Source organism: Hyaena hyaena, unplaced genomic scaffold (genome assembly GCF_003009895.1).
Source record: "Hyaena hyaena isolate Hyena2069 unplaced genomic scaffold, ASM300989v1 scaffold_1489, whole genome shotgun sequence".
Lineage (NCBI taxonomy): Eukaryota > Metazoa > Chordata > Mammalia > Carnivora > Hyaenidae > Hyaena > Hyaena hyaena.
In genome coordinates, this window is record NW_024082122.1 from 234,242 (window position 1) to 250,471 (window position 16,230).

General features: G+C 34.3%; 1 long non-coding RNA gene across 1 annotated transcript in view; it reads right to left on the reverse strand.

Moving 5' to 3' along the window:
* Positions 1-16,230, reverse strand: part of LOC120225718 — a 172,574-nt gene that overhangs the window by 90,374 nt on the left and 65,970 nt on the right. The window contains exons 2-3 of the long non-coding RNA XR_005526873.1: positions 2,521-2,598; positions 1,216-1,382 (exon numbers count right to left, since the gene is read on the reverse strand). This is a non-coding gene — a long non-coding RNA (uncharacterized LOC120225718). The remainder of the gene's footprint in view (positions 1-1,215; positions 1,383-2,520; positions 2,599-16,230) is intronic.

Below are 16,230 nucleotides of genomic sequence, written 5' to 3' on the forward strand. Positions count from 1 at the left end.
GCGGCTCAATCAGTTAACTCTTGATTTCTGCTCAGGTCATGATCTCGCAGTTTGTGACTTCAAGCCCCGCATTGGGCTCTGTGCTGACAGTGTGGAGCCTGCTTGGAATTTTCTCTTTCCCTTTCTCCCTCAAAATAAACAAACATTAAAAAAGTAAAACAAAATACTACATATCAATTTTGCTCTGGTTTTGTTATTAAATTTTTCCTAATGCTAAGAATACAAATATATAGTGGGGAACTCTAAGCCTCCTTGGGCTTTAAATTTAAAGTCTGTGTATCTTCCATAGCTCCCACAATGTGAAGGAATATCCTTTATGCCTCCAAGGCTCCTCTGCTTCCCCAACAAAACATTTAACAAGCTATACTACTATCATCCATTTACCTTTCGGTGTCTACCTCAGACCATAAGCTCCTTGAAATTATGAACAGTCTCACTTATATTTGGCATAAATAAGAACTCTGTTAAATTAGGTCTTTAAGTTATTGTCCAATAGGCATTCATAACCTATACTTGAACTTATTACATATTGCACTAACACAGTGTTATTAGTACAAGTTTTCCATTCTGTAAGTTCCTAGTACCATATACTTTCAAACAAGATGTTATATTTATAATACCTATGTTTGTTATGCAATTTTTAGTTAATATTTGTTGCCTCTATAGAGAAAAATCAAGCCTATTTTGTACATTTTTGGATCCCATTATATTTACCAATACTAGGTGTAGAATAAATAATTGAGAATTGTGAAAAAATCAATAAATAACATACAGTTTTAACCGAGAACCTCTAGACAAAATATATCTCCACTGCTCTTTCTTGAAAATAATTTAAAATATTTTAGTATTTCTATCTGTACTACTATAGGAAACACAATATGATAGGAAAGATCATGAAGAGATTTCTAGAATGATTTCTGCTTTCATCATTGTATCATGCTTAAATAACTCAAGAAATGTATAATATTTAAATTTTAAAATAACCATCATTGTCATGCTATCAAACACTTTATTGCTAAAGCAATTTACTTCAAGTCACCAAATGAATTGTCTTATTTTATATTTATCATGAACTCATTGTATGTATAAACAGCAAAGTACAATGCTGGACAGGAGAATAATAAAAACAGATGGAGGACATTTTCAGTTGGATGACCTTTTAGTTCACAGGCTTGCATAAGACTGAATCTAGTTCTGCTAAATAACTAGTGGTACCTCTTAGCACCTGCTCAGTCTCCTAAAAGCATTCAACCTTTGCTTCTGGGTTCTTGAGAATAACACAAGCTTCTGATGGGAGGCAGATGTGACTTGATGTTGATGTGGCTGTACTAGCCATTTCAGTGAATCCTCAAGGGTAAACAATGTACAACCTTGAAGATGATCTATAAAGATGCAAACATTTGCATAAGGCCTTTGCTCACCATGGAAAAAATATTTCAAAATTTATGATAAAGAAAGTAAATGCTGTATTCATTTGTCAATATTTTAGCATGATAGGTGACAATGAAATTAAACTGGGTTTATTCACAACCTTAAATAACATATACAAGATAAAAAGTGTTAAAGTCGGTTGTAGCAGACTAAAAACCTACTTTATTTAACAGAAGAATACAGTAGCTCAGATGCTGAGGTCAACATCCCTGGACTCAAATCTTGGTTCTACCTCTATATTGTAGCAGTTATTAGCTGTATGAACTTGAACAAGTTCCTCAGCTTCTAGGGTTTCTTGGCTACACAATGGGGTTTATAATATTAACTATTAACAATAATCTCCATTAGTTTTTGAGACACTTCATGCTAATCATCACCATGGTGTACATGAAAATTCTCAGTAACTGTTAAAGATTATTAACAGTTTTATTGGCATAGATTCCTATGCATCCATCAAGATCCAGATCATAAGTCACTGGTTTTATGCAATCTTTCTTACCCAGAGCAGATCTAATTATTTTTCTTTTGAGCTCCCATTTCCTTATAATTAGTTAATATAAGATTAATTTATTGGGTTGACTATTTAGATAAGTCACTTGGCTTGGTAAGACTCTTCTGATGGGATGGCTTGAGGAACAAGTATTCACAATTCCATTTATTATTGAATTTTTCCTTTACTGGTTGAAGGGCACAGACAATACTGCTCAGGGTAATGAGATTTATAGAGTCTATGTACAAGAGGGAAAAGTAGAGTAAGGAGGTAAGAAACTGTAGAAGGAAGAACATATATACCTACAGAATTTTATTAAGTTTCTGGTATGTATTGTGTAATGTGAGTTTTCTTTCCCAATAAATCTTTAATAACATATTTATTCCTTATTAAAGCTTTATAAAGTTTGATGGGTTTGGAAGAAGGGTATAACAAAATAGTGTATTCTAGGTGATTTGAAGGAAAAAAGAAATTGCCAATGAGAGTTCTGTCACCTGCCCATTTCTATGTCTAGCCTGTGAGTTCCAGCAGGTGGGATAATATTGATAGCTATTAATTTCCAGAGTCTAAATACATGATGAAGAGATGTTCTTACGTACTTTTAACTTTTCCAAACTATGAAGTCCTGTCTTCCATGAACATTGTGAGCTGAACTCATAAATGCAGTCATATTACCCCTTTGAAAAGGGAGAGAAATTTTGATAGTAATGATGTGCCTAAATCTGATGACAAACACATATAAATAGAAATACCCATGATCATATAGATACAAATGAATATATAGCCTACTTACTATTTTTTAATAAAGTTTTCCAAAAATTTAGAGATTTAACATGGCATTCTAAAAACCGATTTTAAGGGCAACTGGGTGGCTCAGTTGGCTAAGTATCTGACTCTTTTTTTTGGCACAGGTCATGATCTCCTGATTGGTGAGTTCAAGACCCATGTTGGGCTCTGTACGGACAGCACAGATCCCTGCTTGGGATTCTCTCTCTCCCTCCCTCACTGCCCCTACCCTGTTCACTCACACACTCTCTCTCTCTCAAAATAAATAAATAAACATTTAAAAAATGTTTTTAAAATTTTAAAACATAAAAACACAGGCTAACATTTAAAAATAAATAAAAACATAAAAACCAATTTTAGGGCCATGATATATCAAAACATTTATGTTAAAAATTAATAATTACACAATGATTTTCCAATATTTCTTAATTAAATAAATCACATTTTATTTGCCAGCTAGATATTATACCTATTTCAGATGGAAATAATGAAGCTAAAGCAAAATTTAAAGGCTCAGGAATGGCAAAAGTATAGTAAAAAAAAAAAAAAGGTGTAGTAGTATTAGAGCAAAGAAGAATTAAGAAAATAAATCTGAACACATGGCAATAAATGTTTTATTACATATTTTGATAAATTCCAGGTATAGTTTTCAAATTTAGGTCTAAAAATAGCCACTACTATCACTTTATAACAAAAATCCACTGATGCCTAGAGTTAAAAACATCAGTACTTCCTGGGTACCTAAGAAAATGTTGGCAAATTTGTCAATATATATACCTTAAATAGTGTGGATAGACTTGCTACATTGTGTTTCTTTTGCCTTTATTTTCTATTTAAAGACCATGAGATTAGACATGGATAATTGTAACTAAAACAGGAAGAAAATTGAGAAATGAGACCATTTATGTGACACTCCACTTGAGATGGTCAAAACTACACAACTGTAAATGGTGTCTCACATAGGGCTCAACCATTTTAATTGAACTCAGTATTCACTAATGTGACCAATTGTACTATTTAGATCTGCTGAGCTCAAGCCGATAAAATCATCTCTGAGATGCACAAAAATTCTGAAGTGACTCATTTCTCAAACTCCACAAGACATTCTAGGAAGAGGGAGACAACTAGGATGGGAGAACATGAAAGTCATACATACACTTTTAATGTTTCCACGGTCTCTGCTTGAACATTCTAAGAATGTCTACGTCTCCATCCAACTGTGATGCTGTCTCTAATTTAAAGTTATGAGATTACATAACAGAGTGAAACTTTTCACATCTTTTAAGATATTAGCTGCAGGAGATTTTTTGTTTCTTCCTTTTTTTTTTTTTTTTTGTCTTCACTCAGCCAGGTCCTTTTTTATTAAGATCCTATTAGCTGGCTTTGGGATGATGATAATATATCTTGGCCAGTTCAATCACCACATTTTGTCTGTCATTTTCCTCTCATGCACTTAATGGCTGCCTTGTACAAGATAAAAGATACGGAGAGCAAATCCCTCTTGAAAGGGAACACAAATAAGTTCACATAGTCATAAATTAATAACAGGCAATCTTTCATTTCTACCTGCTTGTATCCTTTTGTCTGATTGCTCCATTAGTCCCTCTTCTCTGAAGTTTCCAATAAAGAAAATGTAATGCCACTTTTAAGTATAATTAGAATGGATAAATGAACAGAAAAGGAAGAAGCATTCTGAATCATTAATTGTTCTAATAGGCTCAATCTGGGGAACAAGAATGATGAATATGCTAAACAAAAGAGAATGTGCACATTATGCTTAGAAGCAAAGTAAAACTCAGTGAGATCAGCATACAGGAGGAAAATACAGGATGCACATTGCTAAGCATCACTTAGCAAATGATATCTGCTTCTTCATTATGGTATTGTTACTACAAGCATGATAACCATTCTGGTAGAAGCTTTGTGTTTACGTAAATTCTGGAAACCCTTACTAATTGATGGGATTATTATTAAGATCCAAAGCACTCTTTTTTAGATTGTGCTTAGTATTTGAACTATTTAATCATTTATTTTTTTGTTTTGTTATTTTAAATTAAAGTAGATTTTGTTGTTTGCGTGTGTTAAAAGATAAACTGAGGCATATTAAAAATTATGAGTTTGAGCAAAAATCCATTCTATTTGGAGAGCACCAAACCAGAAGTTAGGAGTAATCCATGGCCAAAATCTTGGGGAGAGACTTTTATAAGAAGTAAATCAAGGAAACCAATTGGGTATAGCTTGAAGTCTAATTGGGTGGTTTGTGATTGGCTGTCCTTAGACTTAGAGTTTGGTAATCCTGAGGCATTTAAAGATTTAGATTTTGATGTGTTCAGGTAGACTACCATGGCATTAAAGCCACTTTGGTGTAATGGCCTCCTTGTTTAATAATTTAACACGTGTGTGTGTGTGTGTGCCCCTGAGATTATGTAAACAAGCTATTGAAGTAGCCTTAGTTGCTAGCATTTTGGCAAAGAATAAATAGCAAGAGGTGACAGACCAATTGTACATACATATGAATATCTATAATCCATAAACTTATCAGAGAGCCAGTGTGGTGAGGCAGTTAGGACTCAGAAATCATACTCTGTGGGCCCAAACCTCAGCTCTGTCACTTACTTACTCTGTGATCTTGAACAAATTACCTTTTTTCTGTTCTGGTTTTCTTTGTAACATGGGAATATTAGTAGCTAATTAATGGGATCTTGTGAGATATACATGATTAAATATATATAAAGTGCACAGAACTCTACAGAGCCCATGACAAACACCCTTACCATTTCAGGATAAATATAAAACATCATGATGGGATATAGTACTGTCAACTATGTTCTGGTTGATATTTTTATCAAGTTTTCACTTGATAATCCAGGGTTCAAGCAATCTATCCAGAGTCTGAAGGGAAAGGCATTTGCAAAATATAAAAATACTAACAATTGTTATTTGCACTAAGAGACTAAAAGATATATTGAGCTGCCTATAAGAGATTTCATGAAGATCTTAAAGGTAAGCTTGTTATGGCAGAGGCCATGAGAGGTTGTTTCCTGCTATCGCTGAGACTGCTCCCAATTCTAAAAGCGTTATAAATCAGAAATGCAAAGTTCATGTAAACTAATAGTCCAATTCTCCATAAAATGAAAACAAAATTAAAGTTGCCTAATTCTTATCTGATACTTCTCTTCTCTCTCACTTTAGCAATTTATCAATAGACAAAAAATAACAAGTTTGTAACCATAAGCAGAGAATTAGCCTAATATAGAGAATAGTTGTGGAACATCTCCTAACACAACTGTCTTCAGCAGCAAGCTAGTTTCTCCCACTTGCCCCACCCACCATTAAAGCCTAAGACAATAGGGCAGAGCAGATGGGGAAATAGGAAGATAGGATTTAGTTGGAAATCTACCAGATATGAAGAGGAACTTGGAAGCATCTTTCTACCTTGTGGCTGTTAAAAGGAGTAAGCAAAATAGAGAGAAGGTGATTAGAGCATGCCTCTTTCTCTATCTCTTATTCCTAGCTCATATCTGATGTGAACTGTGAGAAGCTGGAGGTGAAATGTAGATATATCCAAATAGGAAAAGGAGAAAATGGGAACTAGGGACGCACTGCCCTGAACATGACCTGGGGGAGTCTACAAGCTGCTAGAAGACCCCCTCAAGGCACCTCAGAATAACATCCAGTATGACACATGATGGACAGTTCTCACATATGCCATAGAGAATATGCAGAGGTACTAATGGTGACACAGAAGCCTACAGTTAGGAAGATGAGCAGCCAATGGCAAACATGCAATGCCTGAGGGCCAATTTAATACTTAAAGGCCTAATGCTGGCTAAATCAGCCATTATAGGCCATTACATTCCAAAAGGCAGTAACAAGCGTAGCCTAGCAGAGCAAGTTCAGAGACAGCTGACTGAGCCAGCCCTCCTAGATGGACTAGATCCACAGAACTTACACAGGAGGCCCTCTCCCTTGTGGCCAGGAGGTCAAATCATTCCTCCACTTGAACACACCCAGGTACAACAGAGGGAGAAACAGAGAGAGGAGAAGAATATCTGAAAGCCTGATCATTTCACCAAAAAAGACTTTAATAACCACATTAAAGGTGCTTAAAGTTCAAAGAGACTAACATGCTTTAAAATTTCAGTTGAAAGTTTTTATCTACAGCTCTATACATTGCTCTCAATCCAGCTGAGTGGAGGTTTCTATGAATAATTAAATCAGGTATAGTATAGAAAATAGAAAAACTGCATTTTCTTTCTTGATATTAATATTCATAAAACATGACCCTATTACACTTCCTTTCCATGAAAAACACTTGTACTAAAATATATGAAAATTGGGTCTATATGCACTATCAAAAGACCAAATGTGTTCTCACTTAGGAGTCTAAATAAATGGTTTTTCTTAACAGAAATAAAAGGAATAAGAAAAAACAGTTTAATGAATGAATAATTAAAGTTGCTTTGTTTTGAGTTGGTTTAGAGGGAGGTTGTTTACTTTAGATTAAGTTATAGCTTTTCGTTGTCATGTGTATGAAGTGTCTGAGGGACCAGAAAGTACCTAGTGAAGTAAAGAAGACAAATGGCAGAGCCCAGAAGGGATTAGTATGGTTTCCTAGGGTTAGAATTTGCATGTAATTTGTAAGCAGTGGGAACCCAAAAGGCCAAGTGTGAACATTCGGTTTGCAGCACTTAACATCTCAATTTTCCCTAAAAAAACAAAACAAAACAAAACAAAACCAAAGCCAAACCAAGCAAAACAATAAAACCTCTTCAGAACACACACAAACAAAATCTCTTTTAACTTTATTGACTGCATAGTGCTTAACAAATCTTTTCCCAGAAAAAAATGTATATCATATTTCCCATTTTGTATTAATTATAGCCTCTGACACAGATCCAATCTAAAACCAAGTTCCATGAGGACTGAGGGGACTGGAGATATTCTTTAGTATCCCAACATGACTATAATATAAAAATTTTAGTCCAATTATCTTGAATAACCATAAAATATTTCTAAACTTTACAAAAAGTAAATAAAAACTAACATAGGTATTTTTGTGTTAGTAACTGTTTCTCTCACTAAACATACAAAATACGTTCTGTCTCTTAAACGGTCATATAGAATATATATATATAATCTGGGGTCTGAATATTTTTAAATGAAACTCAAAATTATACCATAATATGGAGACAGATTTAACTGAATGATGTTGATACAATTTTAATAGGGACAAAAATTTAAATACACTCATAATTCACAATTTCAAAGGAAAGACATTAGTATTCACTGAATATATAAGTTAAGAGAATATAAATTTTTCATTGTTTAAGATAAGAGAGAAACATAGTAATAGACAGGAAAATCTGGTCTGTGGAGCTTAGTTTTAAAGAGAGTTCACCAAGCTCTACTGGGATAAAGATTTCTACATCTTTTCATGACTGTCAGTTTCAGACATAGTATTAGAGCAAATCTAATAGACTAGTGAGAAGTTTAAGAACAAGTGTCCATTGTATCTTTGGTAGCCATGTCTCCATCAAAAGCTGGGCAATATTCTGGATTTTTTGACTCTTCATTTGTTAAAAGCCTATCTAGATCAACATGCTCACTGTTCTATCACCTTCCAATGCATGCAAGGAAGTTGTGATTTAGACTAAAATTAAAGAGAATAAATGACATGCTATAATCCATACCCATGTTTCACCTCCTCCTTAAGTATCTATACAGGAATTTTAATGAATACCATTAAAAAAGGATAAGGTCCAATTCATAATTAACAACATGAATCTTCAACTGATAAGAGATTGTTAAGGATGTAGTAAGGCAAGAATTAATACTATAGTTGACTTTGTTAAAAGCATAAGTCTATTTTAAAATCTCCTATTCTATTTCTTTTTTGTAACTTTGGTCTTAGTCACTCTTGACTCACTGGATTGTTTTATTGGCTCTGAGCTCATGGCTTATGTGATGGCACTTTAGCTGTTTATGGATAGCACTGTGATTAGAAAGGTCAAAGTATTCTGAATCTAAAAACTATGTAGAAGCAACAGAGAAATTACTTTTAGAAGTCCTTCTCAGGGGTAAAACTCTAAGAATACTAATTCTTCTGATTTAGCTCTATTCTTCTCTATGGAACCCATTACTTCAGTGTCTGTGTGAACATGTTTCATTTCTTTCCAGAAAAATGATATGATAAGAATTGTTCAATACCTCCTCTTTTATTTCTAATTTTACTTATTTGAATCTTACCTCTTTTTTTCCTAGTCTAGTTAAAGAGTCATTAATTTTATCTTTTCAAAGAAACAGATTTTACTTTCATGGATTCTTTCTGTTTTTCAGGTCTCCATTTTGTTTATTTCTGTTCTGATCTTTATCTCCCTCCTACTAAATTTGGGTATAATTTGTCCCTTTTTTTCCTAGTTCCTTGAAGTGTAAAGTTATTTGGGGCCTTTATAATTTTTAAAAAAAATTTTTAACATTTATTTATTTTCCAGAGACAGAGAAAGAGCACGAGGAGGAGAGAGATAGTGAGAGAGGGAGACACAGAATCCAAAGCAGGCTTCAGGCTCTGAGCTGTCAGCACAGAGCCCGATATAGGCCTCGAACTCACAAACTGTGAGATCATGACCTGAGCTAAAATGGGACACTTAACTGACTGAGCCACCCAGACACCTCCCTTTCTAATTTCTTAATATATGCATTTATTGCTATGAACTTTCTTTTCAGAACTGCTTTTGTGGCATTTCAAAAAATTTAATATGTTGTATTTCCATTTTCACTTGTTTCAAGATAATTTTTATTTTCCTTTTGATTTCTTCTTTGACCCATTGTTTGTTTAGCAATGTGTTGGTTAGTTTGCACCAACCAACTACTCTCACTTTTCTTTTGATATCTAATTTCATGACACTGTGATAAGAAAAGACCATTGGTATGATGGCAATCTTCTTAAATATGATAAGATTCACTTTGCAGCCTGCAATTCTAATCTGGAGAATGTTCTATGTACACTTGAGAAGAATATGTACTCTGCTGTTACTTGATGGAATGTTCTATATATGTCAATTAAGCACATTTGTTCTAAGGTATGGTTCATTTCCAACATTTCCTTATTCTCTGCCTGTATATTCTATTCATTGCTGGTAGTGGGGTAATGATGTTCCCTACTATTATTGTATTTTTGTCTATTTCTCCTTCAAGATCTATTAATATTTATTTAATATACTTTAGTGCTCAGATGTTGAGAGTATATATATTTATGATTATTATATCTTCTTAATATATTGACCCCCATTATTCTCATATAATGACCTTCTTTGCTTCTTGTTACCATTTTTGGCTTGAAGTCTATTTTTTCTAATAAAAAAGTACAGCTATACTCACTTTCATTGCTTAAGTGTCATTTTCCAGGCCTTCACTTTGAGGCTATGTTTGTTCTTGGAACTGAAATGAGTCTCTAAAGCCAACATATAGTTGGCTCTGGTTTTTTAATCAATCCATCTAGCTGCTCTGTGCCTTTTCACTGGTAAGTTATTGATATACGAGAACTTACCACTGCCATTTTGTCTTTTGTTTTCTGGATGCTTTGTGTCTCCAATGTTTCTTTTTCCTTATGTTTGTCTACCTTTTTAAGTTTGTAATTTTCTATCACGATTTGTTGACTTTCTCCTTTTTTGCTCCATATCTTTGTTCTAAATTTTGTTTTGTGACTATCAGTGTTTGTATAAAATGTCTCATAGACATTTTTTTTTCTACTGATAGCAACATATCTTCATTTCCCTATAGAGGTTCTGTTATTTGTCTCCTCCCCTTATTTGTTCTCACAAACTATTCTTTTCTGCGTGTGAGTTTATCACCAAATTTTAGTAGCTATAGTTATTTTTGATGCTCTTTTCCCCTTTAATTCTTATGCTATAAAGTTCAACATTCTATTCTAAAACAGAGTTACAATTCTCTGATTCTATTTAATAGCTTACTCAGAGTTTTGGTACTTTTGTCTTTTAAGTTCAGGTAGAAGAGCTTCTTCCAACATTTCTTGTGAGATAGATGTAATAGTGGCAAAATCTCTGACCTTCTTCTTGTCTGAAAAAGCCTTTATTTGTCTTTCATATATGAAGGATAACTTTGCTGGATAGCCTTGGATGGAAATTTTTATTTTTCAATACTTTGAATATGTCATTCTGCTCTCTCCTGACTTGTAGTTTCTGTTGATAAATCTGCTGATAGTCTAATGGGGATTCCTTTGTAGGTTACTTCCTTTGTTTACCCTTGGCTGCTTTTAACATTCTTTCTTTAGGAGACATACAGACTACTAACAGGCACATGAAAAGATGCTTAGCATCACTCCCCATCAGGAAATACAAATCAAAACCACAATGAATTATTACTTCACATCTGTCAGAATGGCTAAAATTAATGACACAAGAAACAACAAATGTTGGCAAGGATGTGAAGAAGGGGAACGCACTTCCAATGTTGATGGGAATACAAAGTGATGCAGCCACTCTAGAGAACAGCATGGAGGTTCTCAAAAAGTTAAAAAAAGAACTATCCTGTGGCCCAGCAATTGCACTACTAAGTATTTACTCAAAAGATACAAAAATACAAATTTGAAGGAATACAATGCATTCAGATATTTATAGCAGCATTATCAATAATTGCCAAATTATGGAAAGAACTCAAATGTCCACTGACTGATGAATGGATAAAGGAGAGCCAATTAAAAAAAAACCCTCAACCATAAAAAAGAATAACATCTTCCATTTGCAATGATGTGGATGGAGCTAGAGTGTATTATGCTAAGCAAATAAGTTAGTTAAAGACGAATACCATATGATTTCAACCATATGTGGAATTTAAGAAACAAAACATATGACCATTGGGAGTGGGGAAGAGAGGCAAACCAGAAAACAGACTTTTTCTTAACTATTTAGGACAAAATGAGCATTATTGGAAGGGAGGTGGGCAGGTATGAGCTAGATAGGTGATGGATGTTAAAGAGGGCAATTGTTGTGATGAATACTGGGTATTATATGTAAGTGATGAATTACTAAATTCTCTACCTGAAACTAATATTGCACTATATATTAACTAATTGGAATTTAAATAAAAACTTGAAAGAAAAAAATTCTTATTTTATTATTAATTTGACAGCTTCATTATATGTGTCTTGGAGAGAGTCTTTTGCATTAGAGATAGTAAAGTGGTTTATTAGTTTCTGGTAACCATGATTCTTATGTTGGCTCTCCTAATAGAGTCTGATAGTCTCACAAGGTTTCTTCACTTTTTTCAAAATCTTTGTTCTTTATCCTTCTTCAACCTGAACCATTTCTAGATTCCTGTCTTCCAAATCACTTATTCTTTCTTCCATCTGATCTGCTGTATTACCAACAGACACCAGAGAAATACAGAGAGTCATAGAGACTACTATGAACAAATTCTCTAACCTAGAAGAAATAAATATATTCCTAAAAAGACGCAATGTACCAAGACTGAATCAGGAAGAACAGAAAATCCAGAGACCAATCATGATTCAAGAGATTGAGCCAGTAATCAAGAAACTCCGAATACAGAAAATTCTAGGGCCAAACAACTTCACTGGTGAATTCTAATAAATATTTCAAGAAGAACTAATACCAATTCGCCTCAAATTCTTCAAAAATATTGAAGAAGGAACATTTCCATACACATTCTATGAAGGTAGCATTACTTTGATAACAAGACCAGATAAAGATCCCACAAAAAAGTATAGAGCAATATCCCTGATGAATATAAATGCAAAAATTCTCAACTGAAGTCAAGAACACATTGAAAGAATTATACATCATGCCCAAGAGAGGTTTATTCCTGGGATGCAAATATGGTTCAACATATGCAAATCAATAGAGTAATTCATCACATCAATAAAATGAAAGATAAAAATTCCAAGAGCATCTCAAGAGATGCAAAAAAGCATTTGACAAAACATAACAAGTACAGTAAAGTATAAGAGATATGGAAGAAATATGCAAAATGTTTTGGTGTACTGATAAGAGCACAAAGGAAAACATAGACCCCCATATTTAAGGTTCACACAGGACAGATCAACTTCAGGCAAGGTTTTAGCAAATGTGTGTGTGGGAGATGAATGGCAGTAATTAAGGGAAATAGGGAAGATTTCAGTGAGTAAGAACAGATATGACTAGGCCCAATCTCAAATCTTATTGATTCCCCAGATGATTGGTGAGGGATTAATTTAAGTATGCTTAAATTTGATTCCCAACTTTTAGAAAAGCCTAACTCTAAAACAGTAACATGACTGCAAATAGTTCTTCAAAACAGGAGAGTGCTTTCATATGGCCAAATGGCAAGAGATAAGGTTAGACTATAAGCAGGAACTACATCATGAAGTGCCCATAGAGCAAGTTAAAGAATATTTTTATCCTGAAAGCAATTTGTCCAGAATAACATGACAGATGAAAGATGAAGTAGGATTTTGAACTTTGTCTGATTCTAGAATTCATGCTTTAAACCATCACGACTATACTGCACTGGATTTTAGAAAGATGGCCTTATGCTGAAAAGTGTTTCAGAGAGTTAGACTAGACTGTCAAAGCAGTTGGGAAACTCTGGCCATTGAGATGATGAGGTACTATACATAGAAGGAAAGGGCAGGACATGGAGTAGCCAAGGAAGGAGATTAAAAGTCAGTTCACGGATTTTAGAATATTAACAAACAAGTCATATAAATTCAGTTTCAGTCTGTAACTACCACAAATCATCTGTGAGATAATGAAAACATTTAGGATCAGGTAGACCAGGTTTTGCCCTCAGATCTTTGATTTTGCTAGCTGTGCATCTTGGATCAGTAACTTAATCACACTTACCCTCCACTAATTGTCTGTAAATTAATAGTAATTATGCTTACTCTTATGGAGATGTCATAAAAATTAAGTGAGGGAATTTTATATTTATCTATCTATCATCTATCTATCTATCCTCATATCAAGGCTATAATCAAGGTTCAGCAAGTGAGGTTCCTTACACAAGTATGGTACTTCATTTTAATGATGTCTCTCCAAAAAAGCATATAAGTGTGTATGGTGAACACTATTTCCTTCAGGAGATAAACTGAAAGGTCTATCTACAGGTGCAGATACCACTAATTTGGATACGCTCATCATGACTTAGCTTTCTTATAAAGTGAAGCTCTCATTTAGGAGAAAAGTATACATTTGAAATATAAATCAAATAACAGGAATACATGAATTGGAAATAAGGATTTCATAGCACATTTGGCACCATGATATGGACTCAATGTCTTTCTATTAAGATCACAGAGATTAATATTTTTAAGTCAAAAAAGAGTTTATCAGCAAATAGGAAGACTCTTAAGGTATTAGCAACTAGAGCAATTTGACAGGTATATCTATTTTTTTAGGTTTATTTATTATAAGAGAGAGAGAGCATGCATGTGTGTGAGCAGGGGAGAGGCAGAAAGAGAAGGAGAGAGAGAATTCCAAGCAATTCCATGCTGTCAGAGCAGAGCTCAATGTGGGGCTTGACTTCATGAACCATGAGATCATGACCTGAGATGAAATCGAGAGTTGGGACCAATTGAGCCACTCAGGTGCCCCATCTTTTTTTCTTAAATATAACCTTTGCATGATTTTCAAAGACAATATGATATGCAAACTATCAACGCGATTCTGAAATATAATCATGTAAAAATAAAACCACAAATCACAACCTTCCTGAATCTTTTCCAAATTAAAACTGTGGATAGTAACTATTCAAATCAGAAGCACAGATATGGTAAGACACACCGATTATAACCATGGAAAGTTTTAAAAGATTTTAATTTCCTTATCTGAATGCTTTTAAAAGTAGATAAGTAGATTCATCATCTATCTGAAATTCATCCTGAAGAAATTAAAGCAAAAAGAAAAATTCAGCATAGACAATCAACCAAAGATGTGTGGGTCATGAAATTCCACAAATCTTTTATGTTTTAATTTTTTTAATGTTTGTTTATTTTTGAGAGAAAGAGAGAGACAGAGCATGAACAGGGAACAGGCAGAGAGAAAGGGAGACACAAAATCTGACGCAGGCTCCAGGCTCTGAGCAGTCAGCACAGAGCCCAACATGGGGCTTCAACTCACCAGTTGTGAGATCATAACCTGAGCCAAAATCAGACAGTCAACTGACTGAGCCACCCAGGCATGAGTCTTTGATAATACATTCACTTTTCTAATAAGAAGCTAGAGTTTATATCTCTAATCTAAAGTAGGATAATTTTTTTCAATATATGGTTGTTTGTTTTTAATTGAATAGGACTATATAGGGGGGTGGTCAGAGAGAGAGGGAGACACAGAATCCAAAACAGGCTCCGGGCCCTGACACGGGGCTTGAACCCACGAACTGTGAGATCATGACATGAGCCAAAGTTGGCTGCCCAACTGACTGAGCCACCCAAGCACCCCAGAAGGGAGGAATGAAGTTGTCACAGCTATTACTGAGAAACTTCCCCATTGCTCTGAAGAATTGGAGGATATACAGTCCTACTTATGTTTCTCATGGAATGTAGCATAGTCCCACCCATGCATATAAAGGCAATTCACACTCACCTGTGATACTTTTCACAGGGGTAAAATTATTGCCTGCTGCTACCTGATTATTATGTGCTTAGAAGAATCAGATTCATAGTTAACACTTTTATTTTTTTTCTTAAATAGTTTATTGTCAAGTTGGTTTCCATATAACACCCAGTGCTCATCTCAACAAGTGCCCTCCTCCATGCCCATCACCCTCCATTCCCTCTTCCCCCCCCATCAGCCTTCGGTTTGTTCTCAGCATTCAAGAGTCTCTCATAGTCATCACTTTTAATGTTTACTAGAAGAACAAGGCACTTCCTTTTGCTCTGGCTGTCCAGATGTAATTAATTTAGAGGCATTCAAGACTGACCATTTGTACTGAAGGTACCTAAGTCTTCCTTAGCTTCTATTTAATGTTTGGTAACACAGTCACCCCATACTGCTTTTTGGCACCTCAATACATTTGTATGAATGTTAAGTATTTTTCATATATTCTAAAATCTAATACTATGTTTCAACAAATTCATTGAATATAAACTATTACCTCCCTCCAAAAAAACTCCTTATGCTCTTTTAGCACTCTAGAAAACAATTTTAGTTTTTAGTTTGAAACACAGATCAGTATTACTGGCACTTCAACATCATCCAGATAACAGTAAAAAGTAAATAAAGAAATAAAGAAATTTTCTGTTTATGTTGGTCCCAACAGTCCAGAGGTTAACAATCTCCCAGGATAAAAACTTGTGTTTGAACACTGCTTTACAGTTTATTTACTACTCATGTGACCACTACTAAGTACTTAAGCTTCATTTTTTTTCATTGTCTATCGCACTTGATGGAACTTTCATACAATGTTATAGAAGTGATGAGACTGGCCACACTTACCTTATCCCTGTTTGTAAGGGAGAAGTGTTAGATACTACCATTGAGTATAATGTTAGCTTAGGGTTTTTA